A 16,263-nucleotide genomic window follows, 5' to 3' on the forward strand; every position below is an offset into this window, starting at 1 on the left:
TGCAGAGGAACTCTGATGAGCTCTTGCATTCGTTATCTAAAGAATTTTTGAGGCAGGCCCTTAAATAAATAAAACAATAAGAGTACCCACCTGTATCCAAAAGGACGTTACCTCCTAGTCTACCCAGGGATTAAGTAACCTGTGCCTGGTACTTTAAGCCACTCCTATCAACACCTTCAGGTCAAGAATCCAGAGGCCTGGAATTGGTTCTAGTAGAGCCGTAGCATTAAATAAGTGGCTAAAGATATGGGAAAACGCAAGGCATCAGAACCCCCAAGGGGGAAGGAGAAATCTATAAAAAAACTTAGGAATGCAGGAGAGAACTGTACTGTAGCTGAAATTGATAATCTCATTGAGGAGGTAGAGTCACTACTATGCAATAGGGCTACCCCCCGGGAAGGTCCTGATAAAAAGATTACCTCCTATTATACAAAGAAGGCTGAAATAGAGAAAGACAACCTGACAGAGAGTGTTAACCAGCAAGAGGGGGAGGTATCGCCCTATATTAGGACAGGTAGCCCCAAAGACGCCACAACTCGAGCCATACACCCAAGCACCATAGATAGTATTAGGAAGAAGGGCCACAGGCAGAAGAGTGATGTTGTGTGCTTCAATAAGTACGCAGTCTTGGCAGAACTTGCTACTAATAAAGCACAGAATGCACAAGAGGGGGAATCCGTGGATGAGCTAGATCAAACCATCCCAATAGTACAGTCGGCTAGAGAGAGGATATCACTACCCAATCAAGAACCAGTGAATCATTTAAAACACAAAACAAGAACTCTAGCAGATCTTTATGATCTACTTTTCGGATTAATCCAGGAAGTTAGGGAATTAAAACTTGAAGTAAGAACGTTATCAGATATTGTGGAAAAGGAGGGGGCAGGGGAACCCATAGAGCTCAGAGCGAAAAGGAGAACCCCCTTGCATCACTACACGCACAAGGTAGACCTATATGTCCTCAAAGTTTGAATACCCACCCCAACCCTACCCCAGCTATAGCCAAGATCTTACACCAATCACAGGGATGTACGAGAGGGGCAAATGAGGGAAATACCGGATTACGTAATTATCCTATAAGCAAGGTTGGTGTTCTATGCCAAGAAAAAGGGAACTTTCTAAGAGAACCCCGCCCGGAAATAGGGACACAAAAAGAAAAGGTGGTACCTACTCTGAAGCCCTATTCCCAAGCATATAACGATTGTATCCTTTGCACCACATGGAGCCGTCACTTTGAGGGGGAAAAATGTCCTACTAGGACTAATGTTGTTTATCTGCTAAATGTCCCGAAACTGGCCCAAAATAGCATAGAAGACGAGGATTCCTTAAAGAATAAGCATATACACTGGATTAGGTCCTAAAGACACTGACTTTCTATAATTCGTTCAGATATTATGGGGGCAGAAAGAATGCCAGGAGAGACGGGGAAACAGGACGTTGTTGTACTGATACTCAAGGATGGAAGATTAACTGAAGGTCTGATTGATATGGAACAGAGAATCACTGCCCCCAAAATTAATGCAATGAGATTTAGCCCGGACCCATTTATTACCAAACCCATAGTCCAGAGGGTCAAATATAATAATGGGGGATTGCAAATGAGAAATGGAGATTCCAATCTTGAATTAGTAGATTGACTAACCCAGTTAGATCAGGCACATCTGGGACCAATTGGGGACTCAACAGTAGTTGAGCCCCATGAAGGGAATAATCGTCATGCTAGAGGGGTAGGGAGCACAGGGGAGTATTTGCCCCGTAGGAAAGAATTGACTGCATACCTGAGCCCCATTTCTAATGCCACGACCTTAAATGAAAGGGGAACAGTCACTATGATCTCCTGGAATGTAGCGGGCCTAAAAAGTAAGCTTATAGATCCTGAATGGCAGGACTACATCGAACATTATCATGTTTGTCTCTTCCAAGAGACTTGGCTCAAGGATCCACCGTACAAATTGGGTTATAAAACCTTTTTTATTAGCGCAACTTCAGCAGCCAGAGGGAGGCCGTCTGGGGGGTTGGTTGCATGGGTGAAAATCTCACTAAATACCGAGATATGTACGCAAACCACAGAGTCAGAGGATATTATGTGGTTGGTATTGGAAAAACAAAATAATGTTATATCCCACCTGTTTAATGTGTATATAAGGCCTAGAAGGACAAATCTGGAGTCGCCTGAAGTAGAATTATTAGATGGCTTGCTCAAAAAGATTCCAGTAGGAGAGCCAATTATGATAGGGGGCGATTTTAATTGTAACTATGAACCTATAATTGGACTAGAACATCTAGCAGAAGATGAAGATCGAATGAGAGCAATCCCTCATCTAACAATAGAAAAAACTGTCCCTGGTACAGTGGCCGCCCTCCAACTTATGGGCCTCACATTAAAGCACGGACTGAGGGCGTGTAACGGCAGAGTGGGTGAAGGAGGCCTTAATACAGATACTTTCCAGAGAGGCAACTCAACCTCGAAAATAGACTACATCATGCATAGCATAAGTACTTGGGAAAGATTAGTGACTTTTAAAATAGATAAAAGGAGGGAAAGCGATCATTTTCCATTAATAATTGAACTTAGGGCCCACCTCCTGGATCTGGAACATATAGAACATGACAAGGTGGAGCTACAACCCACTCTTAGCAATAATAGAAGGGTTGTAAAATGGCCAGCAATATTAGGCAACTTGGGCATTATGACAAATATCTATAATACATTTGCTGATCTTTTGGAGCCTCATGCCCATAAAAAAAGTATTGATATCCCTATTATGGCCATCCATCAGTCAATGAGCACAGCATTAAGACCTCTCCTAACTAAACAGATACAGCAAAAGCACAAAAAAGAGAAGGTGCAAACCACCCCATCCAGCCCATGGTATACCAGCAAATGCAGGGAGGGGAAAACAATACTGATAGAGGCTTTAAAACAAAAAAATCCACTAGCTGTACAACAGGCAAGGGCTAGCTACAAAGAAATACTGGCTACAGCCCAAAGTAATTGGGAGGATCAAAAATGGCAAGATCTGCTGGAAGCAGCCAAAAGTAATGACGCAATGACCTTCTGGAAAATAGTTACTCACGGCAGTAAAGTGGGGATATTTAATACAGAACATCATATAGACACCAAAGCGTGGGTTAACCACTTTACATACCTTTATTCTGATCCCCCCAATTCTGACTTTTATCCTTCCAAGCACAAAACTCTAGCTACTTGGGGCATTTTACCAGATATACAATTCAGCCTGGAGGAGACGGTGACTGCCATTAAAGCGATCAAGCCAGGAAAAGTCCCCGGTTTGCATAAGATCCCTGGGGATATGTTTAAACATAGTATAGAAATTTGGGCACCCTATATGAATCTTCTAAGCAACGCTATAGCAAGGGGAGGCCCAGTGCCTGAGACATGGAAAGGGGCAGAAATAATCCCAGTCTATAAAAAAGGATCTAGGGAAGATCCTGGGAACTATAGACCAATCAGCCTCATTGATGTTATGCAAAAAATCTATGCTAGGCAGTTGCTGAATAGAATTAGCAGCTGGTTAGAAGAAAACAGCATATTGACCATATATCAAGCAGGATTTAGACAGCAGACGAGTACAATCGATCAGGCCTTTAGGCTACTGGCAATAATCTGGAAATACACTAAACTAATGAAGGGTCACCTCTATATTGCTTTTGTGGATTTGCGTGCGGCCTTTGATTTGGTACCAAGAGACTCCTTATGGGCTGCATTAGGGAAACAGGGCCGGGGAATCTCCTGTGCCAGCTAGAGAAGTTGCACGAAAATACATTTGCAAAGGTTCGGTGGGGTCCAAAGGGAGAGTTGACAGACCCAATGCCCATCAAGAGGGGGGTGAGGCAGGGTTGTGTGCTTGCCCCAACTCTCTTTTCATTATATATTACTGATCTGGTTGAACACCTAAAACAGAGTAACCATGATTCACCAAGATTGAATGGTGATCCAGTTCCTGCCCTCCTTTTTGCAGACGATACCATCTTAATATCTCAAACTCCCATGGGCTTGCAAACCCTACTAGGGAAATTCAGTGAGTACTGCAGCTCGAAGGGACTAGAAATAAACACAAACAAGACTAAATATCTGTCCGTTAACCCCCATAAAGCACTCAAGAGAAACATTCAGATTAGAGGGCAGGAATTGGAACAAGTGAAAAACTTTAACTATCTAGGGATATTGTTGGACGCCAAGTTGTCATGGGCGCCGCACGTCAATAAAGCTGCAATCTCCTTAGTCCATAGTTCTATGGCGATTAGTAAAAATTACAAATGCTCAAGGTCCACAATAGTTTCACCAGTATTTGAGATCTATAGGTATAAAGCACAGGCTGCTGCCTTATATGGTGCCGACCTCTGGGGAACTACTAACTTAACCCTGCTGGTAACCCAGGAAAACAACTTCATGAGGGGGGTATTGGGACTCCCTCCATCTACTCCATTGATTCCTCTAACCTATGATATCAATATGAAACAAATAGGTAAACTGGCAGCCCTAAGGCCATTGCTTTACTGGTGTAGACTTTGGACAACCCCTGAACTGATCCATTATAGGCAAGTACTAATCGAGATCATGGACCTGGACAAGACCATCTCCCTTCCATGGCTCCACTACATAAGGCATTGCTTCTACAATTTAGGGCTGAAATCCTATTGGGAAGAACCACATACACTCACAACACAATCCAAGATCCGACTAAAGCAAGTATATTGGGACCTCTCTCTCACTAGCCCCCTCCACAGCAAGGACCTAGGTAGACTGACCTCAAGTTTCCTGGATATCAAACCAATACCGAGAGCTGAGGAATGGATAGATACTATCCAACCCAGGCGAGCAAAAGTACTATTTATGAAGTTTCGATATGGGATTCTCCAGGTCAGGGCTTTTACCTCCAAATGGGGCCCCCAGAGTGAGAGAAGACACGAGGCGACATGTGGGTTGTGTAATATGGAGACCTTTGAAACGAAGGATCATGTTCTTTTAACCTGCAAAGCTTATGACAAACCAAGGAGGAAATGGATTCGACCTATTTGCAGGAACGTAGGAATCAGAAACTATAACGAAGCGGCTAGATTCTTGAGATCTAATACTATTCCATTTGTTGTCTTTGGCATAAGCTGATTTCTTTTAGCAATTTCGTTTATCAGAGGCAAGGCGGGCCTGAGACTCTAGGTGTTTTAACCCAGAGAAACCCCTACAGTTAATTTATGGTGCCTGAAAGGGCAAATGGGAGCTCTTTCCTGCAACTCAATGGACTCCGGATATACATGATGCCTAGGATATATCTAGTCCAGAGGATAGCGATAATGCTTGGGCAGGACACCAATTATAGAATCATTTCGCTTTGTTAGTGCTAGGCCTGTTGTTAATTGAAGTATCTTTAGGATTTTTAGAACTACTATTTATAACTCATGTAACTATTTTATCTTTTTATAATAGTTGTATAATTATTTATTTAATATCTTATGATGATGACTATCCTGATGTTTTATCCTTTTATGGCTAATAGCCGAATAAAGGTGTGTGAAATGAAATAATTAGGGTTACCTATACCGCGTTGGTGGAAGTCCTCAGTGCCACGGACGTCTCCGTTAAAGGAACTGAGGGATCATTATAGTATATGAGACCGAGAGAAACTGGTGGACCCGAAAATTAGAACCAGACCAATCGTTGGCGGCGCCATGTCGCGTAGGCTCTCATTATCCTAATGAGACTACTGTTTTTTTTGGCGGCAAGATCGTTATCAGTGTGGGGGACTAAGTCTGACCCACGGCACAGGACCCTTGTCACCCCAAATCCGGGTTGAGCTCCGGCTAACTAGCAGTGCCTTATCTCTCCCAAATGAAAGAGACAATTGGGCAGCCGAGCGCATTACATCTTAGTGCTTCTCAGGGAAGTTGTGGTCACTCAGGTTCCAACCAGTTCTCTCATACACAGTGTGGTCTCATATATAAATGACAAAGGCAGTTAGAGTTTTAAAGACTGGTTTAATAAAACAAATGCATTTTAGATAACAAGACGTGAGCCGCAATAACCAGAACCATACAACACAGTAGGATTGAAATAGTAACGAGGAGAGTGAAACATAAGAATAATGCTATCATAGTGCAACTAGATTATGTTCTCTCTCTAAGTTATATTTCGAGCACAGCATGTTAAGCTTTAAGCCTGCCTTTCAGGTTCCCCCGGGAGGATATCGACCCTCATACCTGAGCAAAGGCCTGTGATCCGGATCAGCATCTGCAACAGGGCAGTCAGCATCTAGTTGTGGGTTCCTGGTCGGAATCTCCCTCTTACGTGCACCAGGACTAGGAAGTGTTTTTATAACTAACATGCCGGTGTTCTAAGAAACGTCCCTACGTAAGAATGTGTACTTTCTACGAACCCTAAAGACTAAACTTCTACCACATCTATCGGCAATGTACCAGACTGTATCCTTGACTGAAGCACAGAGCGAGAAGAATGTATTGTTTGAGAACGTCAGTGCTGAAGGAAGCTAAACAGTGTGATAGAAGAAAATAAAACAAGACCGTGAAACTGGTTATTGTAAATTACTGTGCGAGGCTATATAAAATGCATCTAGGGCAAAATGCACAGAGGCCTAATACATTAAGCAAACGTGCAGAAAGCTACAGTAAAAATGGCTACACTACAATCCCACCATGGCACCACCAATGTAGGAGGCTGGCCTGGCTTGTAGTGGGTACCAAAGGTACTTACACCTTTTGCCAGGTCCAGTTATCCCTTATTAGTAGAATAGAGGTGTTTCTAGCAGCTTAGGCTGATAGAAGGTAGCTATGGAAAAGCAGCTTAGGCTGAACTAGGAGACATGCAAAGCTCCCACTATACCACTTACATCATATGCACAATATCATAAGAAAACACAATACACAGAGTTACTGTAGGAGGCTGGCCTGTTTTGTAGTGGGTACCAAGGGGTACTTACACTCTGCACCAGGTCCAGGTATCCCTTATTAGTGTAGAAGAGGTGTCTAGCAGCTTTGGCTGATAGAAAAGGTAGTTTAGCAGAGCATCTTAGGCTGAACTAGGAGACATGCAAAGCTCCTAAAATTCCACTGGTGTCATATGCACAATATCATAAGAAAACACAATACACAGATATACTAAAAATAAAGGTACTTTATTTTTATGACAGTATGCCAAAAGTATCTCACTGAGTACCCTCAGTATGAGGGTAGCAAATATACACAAGATATATGTACACAATAGCAAACATATGCAGTAATAGCAATAGAAAGCAATGCAAGCAATGTATAGTCACAATAGATTGCAATGAGAGCACATAGGTATAGGAGAAACAAAAATCATATACTCCAAAAGTGGAATGCGAACTACGAATGGACCCCAAACCTATGTGAGCTTGTAGAGGGTTGCTGGGACTGTAAGAAAACAGTGAGGGTTAGAAAAATAGCCCACCCCAAGACCCTGAAAAGTGGGTGCAAAGTGCACATAAGTTCCCCAGAGAGCACAGAAGTCGTGATAGGGGAATTCTGCAAGGAAGACCAACACCAGCAATGCAACAACAATGGATTTCCAGACGAGAGTACCTGTGGAACAAGGGGACCAAGTCCAAGAGTCACACTCAACTCGTGAGTGGGCAGATGCCCAAGAAATGCCAGCTAAGGGTGCAAAGAAGCTGCCACCGGATGGTAAAAGCTGCGGATTCTGCAAGAACGAAGAGGACTAGGAACTTCCCCTTTGGAGGACGGATGTTCCGCGTCATGAAGAAGCTTGCAGAGGTGTTCCCATGCAGAAAGACCGCAAACAAGCCTTGCTAGCTGCAAGGGTCGCGGTTAGGGTTTTTGGATGCTGCTGTGGCCCAGGAGGGACCAGGATGTCGCCAATTGCGTGAGGAGACAGAGGGGGCGCCCAGCAAGACAGGGAGCCCTCACAGAAGAAGGCAGAACCCGCAGAAGTGCTGGAACAGGCACTACGAAGAAGAGTGAACCGGAGCTCACCCGAAGTCACAAAAGAAGGTCCCACGACGCCGGAGGACAACTCAGGAGGTCGTGCACTGCAGGTTAGAGTGTCGGGGACCCAGGCTTGGCTGTGCACAAAGGAAATCCTGGAAGAGTGCACAGGAGCCGGAGCAGCTGCAAATCACGCGGTACCCAGCAATGCAGTCTAGCGTGGGGAGGCAAGGACTTACCTCCACCAAACTTGGACTGAAGAGTCACTGGACAGTGGGAGTCACTTGGACAGAGTTGCTGAGTTCCAGGGACCACGCTCGTCGTGCTGAGAGGGGACCCAGAGGACCGGTGATTCAGTCTTTTGGTGTCTGCGGTTGCAGGGGGAAGATTCCGTCGACCCACAGGAGATTTCTTCGGAGCTTCTAGTGCAGAGAGGAGGCAGACTACCCCCACAGCATGCACCACCAGGAAAGCAGACGAGAAGGCGGCTGGATCAGCGATACAAGGTTGCAGTAGTCGTCTTTGCTACTTTATTGTGGTTTTGCAGGCGTCCAGAGCAGTCAGCGGTCGATTCCTTGGCAGAAGGTGAAGAGAGTGATGCAGAGGAACTCTGATGAGCTCTTGCATTCGTTATCTAAAGAATTTTTGAGGCAGGCCCTTAAATAAATAAAACAATAAGAGTACCCACCTGTATCCAAAAGGACGTTACCTCCTAGTCTACCCAGGGATTAAGTAACCTGTGCCTGGTACTTTAAGCCACTCCTATCAACACCTTCAGGTCAAGAATCCAGAGGCCTGGAATTGGTTCTAGTAGAGCCGTAGCATTAAATAAGTGGCTAAAGATATGGGAAAACGCAAGGCATCAGAACCCCCAAGGGGGAAGGAGAAATCTATAAAAAAACTTAGGAATGCAGGAGAGAACTGTACTGTAGCTGAAATTGATAATCTCATTGAGGAGGTAGAGTCACTACTATGCAATAGGGCTACCCCCCGGGAAGGTCCTGATAAAAAGATTACCTCCTATTATACAAAGAAAGCTGAAATAGAGAAAGACAACCTGACAGAGAGTGTTAACCAGCAAGAGGGGGAGGTATCGCCCTATATTAGGACAGGTAGCCCCAAAGACGCCACAACTCGAGCCATACACCCAAGCACCATAGATAGTATTAGGAAGAAGGGCCACAGGCAGAAGAGTGATGTTGTGTGCTTCAATAAGTACGCAGTCTTGGCAGAACTTGCTACTAATAAAGCACAGAATGCACAAGAGGGGGAATCCGTGGATGAGCTAGATCAAACCATCCCAATAGTACAGTCGGCTAGAGAGAGGATATCACTACCCAATCAAGAACCAGTGAATCATTTAAAACACAAAACAAGAACTCTAGCAGATCTTTATGATCTACTTTTCGGATTAATCCAGGAAGTTAGGGAATTAAAACTTGAAGTAAGAACGTTATCAGATATTGTGGAAAAGGAGGGGGCAGGGGAACCCATAGAGCTCAGAGCGAAAAGGAGAACCCCCTTGCATCACTACACGCACAAGGTAGACCTATATGTCCTCAAAGTTTGAATACCCACCCCAACCCTACCCCAGCTATAGCCAAGATCTTACACCAATCACAGGGATGTACGAGAGGGGCAAATGAGGGAAATACCGGATTACGTAATTATCCTATAAGCAAGGTTGGTGTTCTATGCCAAGAAACAGGGAACTTTCTAAGAGAACCCCGCCCGGAAATAGGGACACAAAAAGAAAAGGTGGTACCTACTCTGAAGCCCTATTCCCAAGCATATAACGATTGTATCCTTTGCACCACATGGAGCCGTCACTTTGAGGGGGAAAAATGTCCTACTAGGACTAATGTTGTTTATCTGCTAAATGTCCCGAAACTGGCCCAAAATAGCATAGAAGACGAGGATTCCTTAAAGAATAAGCTTATACACTGGATTAGGTCCTAAAGACACTGACTTTCTATAATTCGTTCAGATATTATGGGGGCAGAAAGAATGCCAGGAGAGACGGGGAAACAGGACGTTGTTGTACTGATACTCAAGGATGGAAGATTAACTGAAGGTCTGATTGATATGGAACAGAGAATCACTGCCCCCAAAATTAATGCAATGAGATTTAGCCCGGACCCATTTATTACCAAACCCATAGTCCAGAGGGTCAAATATAATAATGGGGGATTGCAAATGAGAAATGGAGATTCCAATCTTGAATTAGTAGATTGACTAACCCAGTTAGATCAGGCACATCTGGGACCAATTGGGGACTCAACAGTAGTTGAGCCCCATGAAGGGAATAATCGTCATGCTAGAGGGGTAGGGAGCACAGGGGAGTATTTGCCCCGTAGGAAAGAATTGACTGCATACCTGAGCCCCATTTCTAATGCCACGACCTTAAATGAAAGGGGAACAGTCACTATGATCTCCTGGAATGTAGCGGGCCTAAAAAGTAAGCTTATAGATCCTGAATGGCAGGACTACATCGAACATTATCATGTTTGTCTCTTCCAAGAGACTTGGCTCAAGGATCCACCGTACAAATTGGGTTATAAAACCTTTTTTATTAGCGCAACTTCAGCAGCCAGAGGGAGGCCGTCTGGGGGGTTGGTTGCATGGGTGAAAATCTCACTAAATACCGAGATATGTACGCAAACCACAGAGTCAGAGGATATTATGTGGTTGGTATTGGAAAAACAAAATAATGTTATATCCCACCTGTTTAATGTGTATATAAGGCCTAGAAGGACAAATCTGGAGTCGCCTGAAGTAGAATTATTAGATGGCTTGCTCAAAAAGATTCCAGTAGGAGAGACAATTATGATAGGGGGCGATTTTAATTGTAACTATGAACCTATAATTGGACTAGAACATCTAGCAGAAGATGAAGATCGAATGAGAGCAATCCCTCATCTAACAATAGAAAAAACTGTCCCTGGTACAGTGGCCGCCCTCCAACTTATGGGCCTCACATTAAAGCACGGACTGAGGGCGTGTAACGGCAGAGTGGGTGAAGGAGGCCTTAATACAGATACTTTCCAGAGAGGCAACTCAACCTCGAAAATAGACTACATCATGCATAGCATAAGTACTTGGGAAAGATTAGTGACTTTTAAAATAGATAAAAGGAGGGAAAGCGATCATTTTCCATTAATAATTGAACTTAGGGCCCACCTCCTGGATCTGGAACATATAGAACATGACAAGGTGGAGCTACAACCCACTCTTAGCAATAATAGAAGGGTTGTAAAATGGCCAGCAATATTAGGCAACTTGGGCATTATGACAAATATCTATAATACATTTGCTGATCTTTTGGAGCCTCATGCCCATAAAAAAAGTATTGATATCCCTATTATGGCCATCCATCAGTCAATGAGCACAGCATTAAGACCTCTCCTAACTAAACAGATACAGCAAAAGCACAAAAAAGAGAAGGTGCAAACTACCCCATCCAGCCCATGGTATACCAGCAAATGCAGGGAGGGGAAAACAATACTGATAGAGGCTTTAAAACAAAAAAATCCACTAGCTGTACAACAGGCAAGGGCTAGCTACAAAGAAATACTGGCTACAGCCCAAAGTAATTGGGAGGATCAAAAATGGCAAGATCTGCTGGAAGCAGCCAAAAGTAATGACGCAATGACCTTCTGGAAAATAGTTACTCACGGCAGTAAAGTGGGGATATTTAATACAGAACATCATATAGACACCAAAGCGTGGGTTAACCACTTTACATACCTTTATTCTGATCCCCCCAATTCTGACTTTTATCCTTCCAAGCACAAAACTCTAGCTACTTGGGGCATTTTACCAGATATACAATTCAGCCTGGAGGAGACGGTGACTGCCATTAAAGCGATCAAGCCAGGAAAAGTCCCCGGTTTGGATAAGATCCCTGGGGATATGTTTAAACATAGTATAGAAATTTGGGCACCCTATATGAATCTTCTAAGCAACGCTATAGCAAGGGGAGGCCCAGTGCCTGAGACATGGAAAGGGGCAGAAATAATCCCAGTCTATAAAAAAGGATCTAGGAAAGATCCTGGGAACTATAGACCAATCAGCCTCATTGATGTTATGCAAAAAATCTATGCTAGGCAGTTGCTGAATAGAATTAGCAGCTGGTTAGAAGAAAACAGCATATTGACCATATATCAAGCAGGATTTAGACAGCAGATGAGTACAATCGATCAGGCCTTTAGGCTACTGGCAATAATCTGGAAATACACTAAACTAATGAAGGGTCACCTCTATATTGCTTTTGTGGATTTGCGTGCGGCCTTTGATTTGGTACCAAGAGACTCCTTATGGGCTGCATTAGGGAAACAGGGCCGGGGAATCTCCTGTGCCAGCTAGAGAAGTTGCACGAAAATACATTTGCAAAGGTTCGGTGGGGTCCAAAGGGAGAGTTGACAGACCCAATGCCCATCAAGAGGGGGGTGAGGCAGGGTTGTGTGCTTGCCCCAACTCTCTTTTCATTATATATTACTGATCTGGTTGAACACCTAAAACAGAGTAACCATGATTCACCAAGATTGAATGGTGATCCAGTTCCTGCCCTCCTTTTTGCAGACGATACCATCTTAATATCTCAAACTCCCATGGGCTTGCAAACCCTACTAGGAAAATTCAGTGAGTACTGCAGCTCGAAGGGACTAGAAATAAACACAAACAAGACTAAATATCTGTCCGTTAACCCCCATAAAGCACTCAAGAGAAACATTCAGATTAGAGGGCAGGAATTGGAACAAGTGAAAAACTTTAACTATCTAGGGATATTGTTGGACGCCAAGTTGTCATGGGCGCCGCACGTCAATAAAGCTGCAATCTCCTTAGTCCATAGTTCTATGGCGATTAGTAAAAATTACAAATGCTCAAGGTCCACAATAGTTTCACCAGTATTTGAGATCTATAGGTATAAAGCACAGGCTGCTGCCTTATATGGTGCCGACCTCTGGGGAACTACTAACTTAACCCTGCTGGTAACCCAGGAAAACAACTTCATGAGGGGGGTATTGGGACTCCCTCCATCTACTCCATTGATTCCTCTAACCTATGATATCAATATGAAACAAATAGGTAAACTGGCAGCCCTAAGGCCATTGCTTTACTGGTGTAGACTTTGGACAACCCCTGAACTGATCCATTATAGGCAAGTACTAATCGAGATCATGGACCTGGACAAGACCATCTCCCTTCCATGGCTCCACTACATAAGGCATTGCTTCTACAATTTAGGGCTGAAATCCTATTGGGAAGAACCACATACACTCACAACACAATCCAAGATTCGACTAAAGCAAGTATATTGGGACCTCTCTCTCACTAGCCCCCTCCACAGCAGGGACCTAGGTAGACTGACCTCAAGTTTCCTGGATATCAAACCAATACCGAGAGCTGAGGAATGGATAGATACTATCCAACCCAGGCGAGCAAAAGTACTATTTATGAAGTTTCGATATGGGATTCTCCAGGTCAGGGCTTTTACCTCCAAATGGGGCCCCCAGAGTGAGAGAAGACACGAGGCGACATGTGGGTTGTGTAATATGGAGACCTTTGAAACGAAGGATCATGTTCTTTTAACCTGCAAAGCTTATGACAAACCAAGGAGGAAATGGATTCGACCTATTTGCAGGAACGTAGGAATCAGAAACTATAACGAAGCGGCTAGATTCTTGAGATCTAATACTATTCCATTTGTTGTCTTTGGCATAAGCTGATTTCTTTTAGCAATTTCGTTTATCAGAGGCAAGGCGGGCCTGAGACTCTAGTTGTTTTAACCCAGAGAAACCCCTACAGTTAATTTGTGGTGCCTGAAAGGGCAAATTGGAGCTCTTTCCTGCAATTCAATGGACTCCGGATATACATGATGCCTAGGATATATCTAGTCCAGGGGATAGCGATAATGCTTGGGCAGGACACCAATTATAGAATCATTTCGCTTTGTTAGTGCTAGGACTGTTATTAATTGAAGGATCTTTAGGATTTTTAGAACTACTATTTATAACTCATGTAACTATTTTATCTTTTTATAATAGTTGTATAATTATTTATTTAATATCTTATGATGATGACTATCCTGATGTTTTATCCTTTTATGGCTAATAGCCGAATAAAGGTGTGTGAAATGAAATAATTAGGGTTACCTATACCGCGTTGGTGGAAGTCCTCAGTGCCACGGACGTCTCTGTTAAAGGAACTGAGGGATCATTATAGTATATGAGACCGAGAGAAACTGGTGGACCCGAAAATTAGAGCCAGACCAATCGTTGGCGGCGCCATGTCGCGTAGGCTCTCATTATCCTAATGAGACTACTGTTTTTTTGGGCGGCAAGATCGTTATCAGTGTGGGGGACTAAGTCTGACCCACGGCACAGGACCCTTGTCACCCCAAATCCGGGTTGAGCTCCGGCTAACTAGCAGTGCCTTATCTCTCCCAAATGGAAGAGACAATTAGGCAGCCGAGCGCATTACATCTTAGTGCTTCTCAGGGAAGTTGTGGTCACTCAGGTTCCAACCAGTTCTCTCATACACAGTGTGGTCTCATTTATAAATGACAAAGGCAGTTAGAGTTTTAAAGACTGGTTTAATAAAACAAATGCATTTTAGATAACAAGGCGTGAGCCGCAATAACCAGAACCATACAACACAGTAGGATTGAAATAGTAACGAGGAGAGTGAAACATAAGAATAATGCTATCATAGTGCAACTAGATTATGTTCTCTCTCTAAGTTATATTTCGAGCACAGCATGTTAAGCTTTAAGCCTGCCTTTCAGGTTCCCCCGGGAGGATATCGACCCTCATACCTAAGCAAAGGCCTGTGATCCGGATCAGCATCTACAACAGGGCAGTCAGCATCTAGTTGTGGGTTCCTGGTCGGAATCTCCCTCTTACGTGCACCAGGACTAGGAAGTGTTTTTATAACTAACATGCCGGTGTTCTAAGAAACGTCCCTAAGTAAGAATGTGTACTTTCTACGAACCCTAAAGACTAAACTTCTACCACATCTATCAGCAATGTACCAGACTGTATCCTTGACTGAAGCACAGAGCGAGCAAGAATGTATTGTTTGAGAACGTCAGTGCTGAAGGAAGCTAAACAGTGTGATAGAAGAAAATAAAACAAGACAGTGAAACTGGTTATTGTAAATTACTGTGCGAGGCTAAATAAAATGCATCTAGGGCAAAATGCACAGAGGCCTAATACATTAAGCAAACGCGCAGAAAGCTACAATAAAAATGGCTACACTACAATCCCACCATGGCACCACCAATGTAGGAGGCTGGCCTGGCTTGTAGTGGGTACCAAAGGTACTTACACCTTGTGCCAGGTCCAGTTATCCCTTATTAGTAGAATAGAGGTGTTTCTAGCAGCTTAGGCTGATAGAAGGTAGCTATGGAAAAGCAGCTTAGGCTGAACTAGGAGACATGCAAAGCTCCCACTATACCACTTACATCATATGCACAATATCATAAGAAAACACAATACACAGAGTTACTGTAGGAGGCTGGCCTGTTTTGTAGTGGGTACCAAGGGGTACTTACACTCTGCACCAGGTCCAGGTATCCCTTATTAGTGTAGAAGAGGTGTCTAGCAGCTTTGGCTGATAGAAAAGGTAGCTTAGCAGAGCAGCTTAGGCTGAACTAGGAGACATGCAAAGCTCCTAAAATTCCACTGGTGTCATATGCACAATATCATAAGAAAACACAATACACAGATATACTAAAAATAAAGGTACTTTATTTTTATGACAATATGCCAAAAGTATCTCACTGAGTACCCTCAGTATGAGGGTAGCAAATATACACAAGACATATGTACACAATAGCAAACATATGCAGTAATAGCAATAGAAAGCAATGCAAGCAATGTACAGTCACAATAGATTGCAATGAGAGCACATAGGTATAGGGGCAACAAAAATCATATACTCCAAAAGTGGAATGCGAACCACGAATGGACCCCAAACCTATGTGAGCTTGTAGAGGGTTGCTGGGACTGTAAGAAAACAGTGAGGGTTAGAAAAATAGCCCACCCCAAGACCCTGAAAAGTGGGTGCAAAGTGCACATAAGTTCCCCAGAGAGCACAGAAGTCGTGATAGGGGAATTCTGCAAGGAAGACCAACACCAGCAATGCAACAACGATGGATTTCCAGACGAGAGTACCTGTGGAACAAGGGGACCAAGTCCAAGAGTCACACTCAACTCGTGAGTGGGCAGATGCCCAAGAAATGCCAGCTGAGGGTGCAAAGAAGCTGCCACCGGATGGTAGAAGCTGTGGATTCTGCAAGAACGAAGAGGACTAGGAACT

The sequence above is a fragment of the Pleurodeles waltl genome, chromosome 11 (genome assembly GCF_031143425.1).
Source record: "Pleurodeles waltl isolate 20211129_DDA chromosome 11, aPleWal1.hap1.20221129, whole genome shotgun sequence".
NCBI classification, from domain to species: Eukaryota; Metazoa; Chordata; class Amphibia; order Caudata; family Salamandridae; genus Pleurodeles; species Pleurodeles waltl.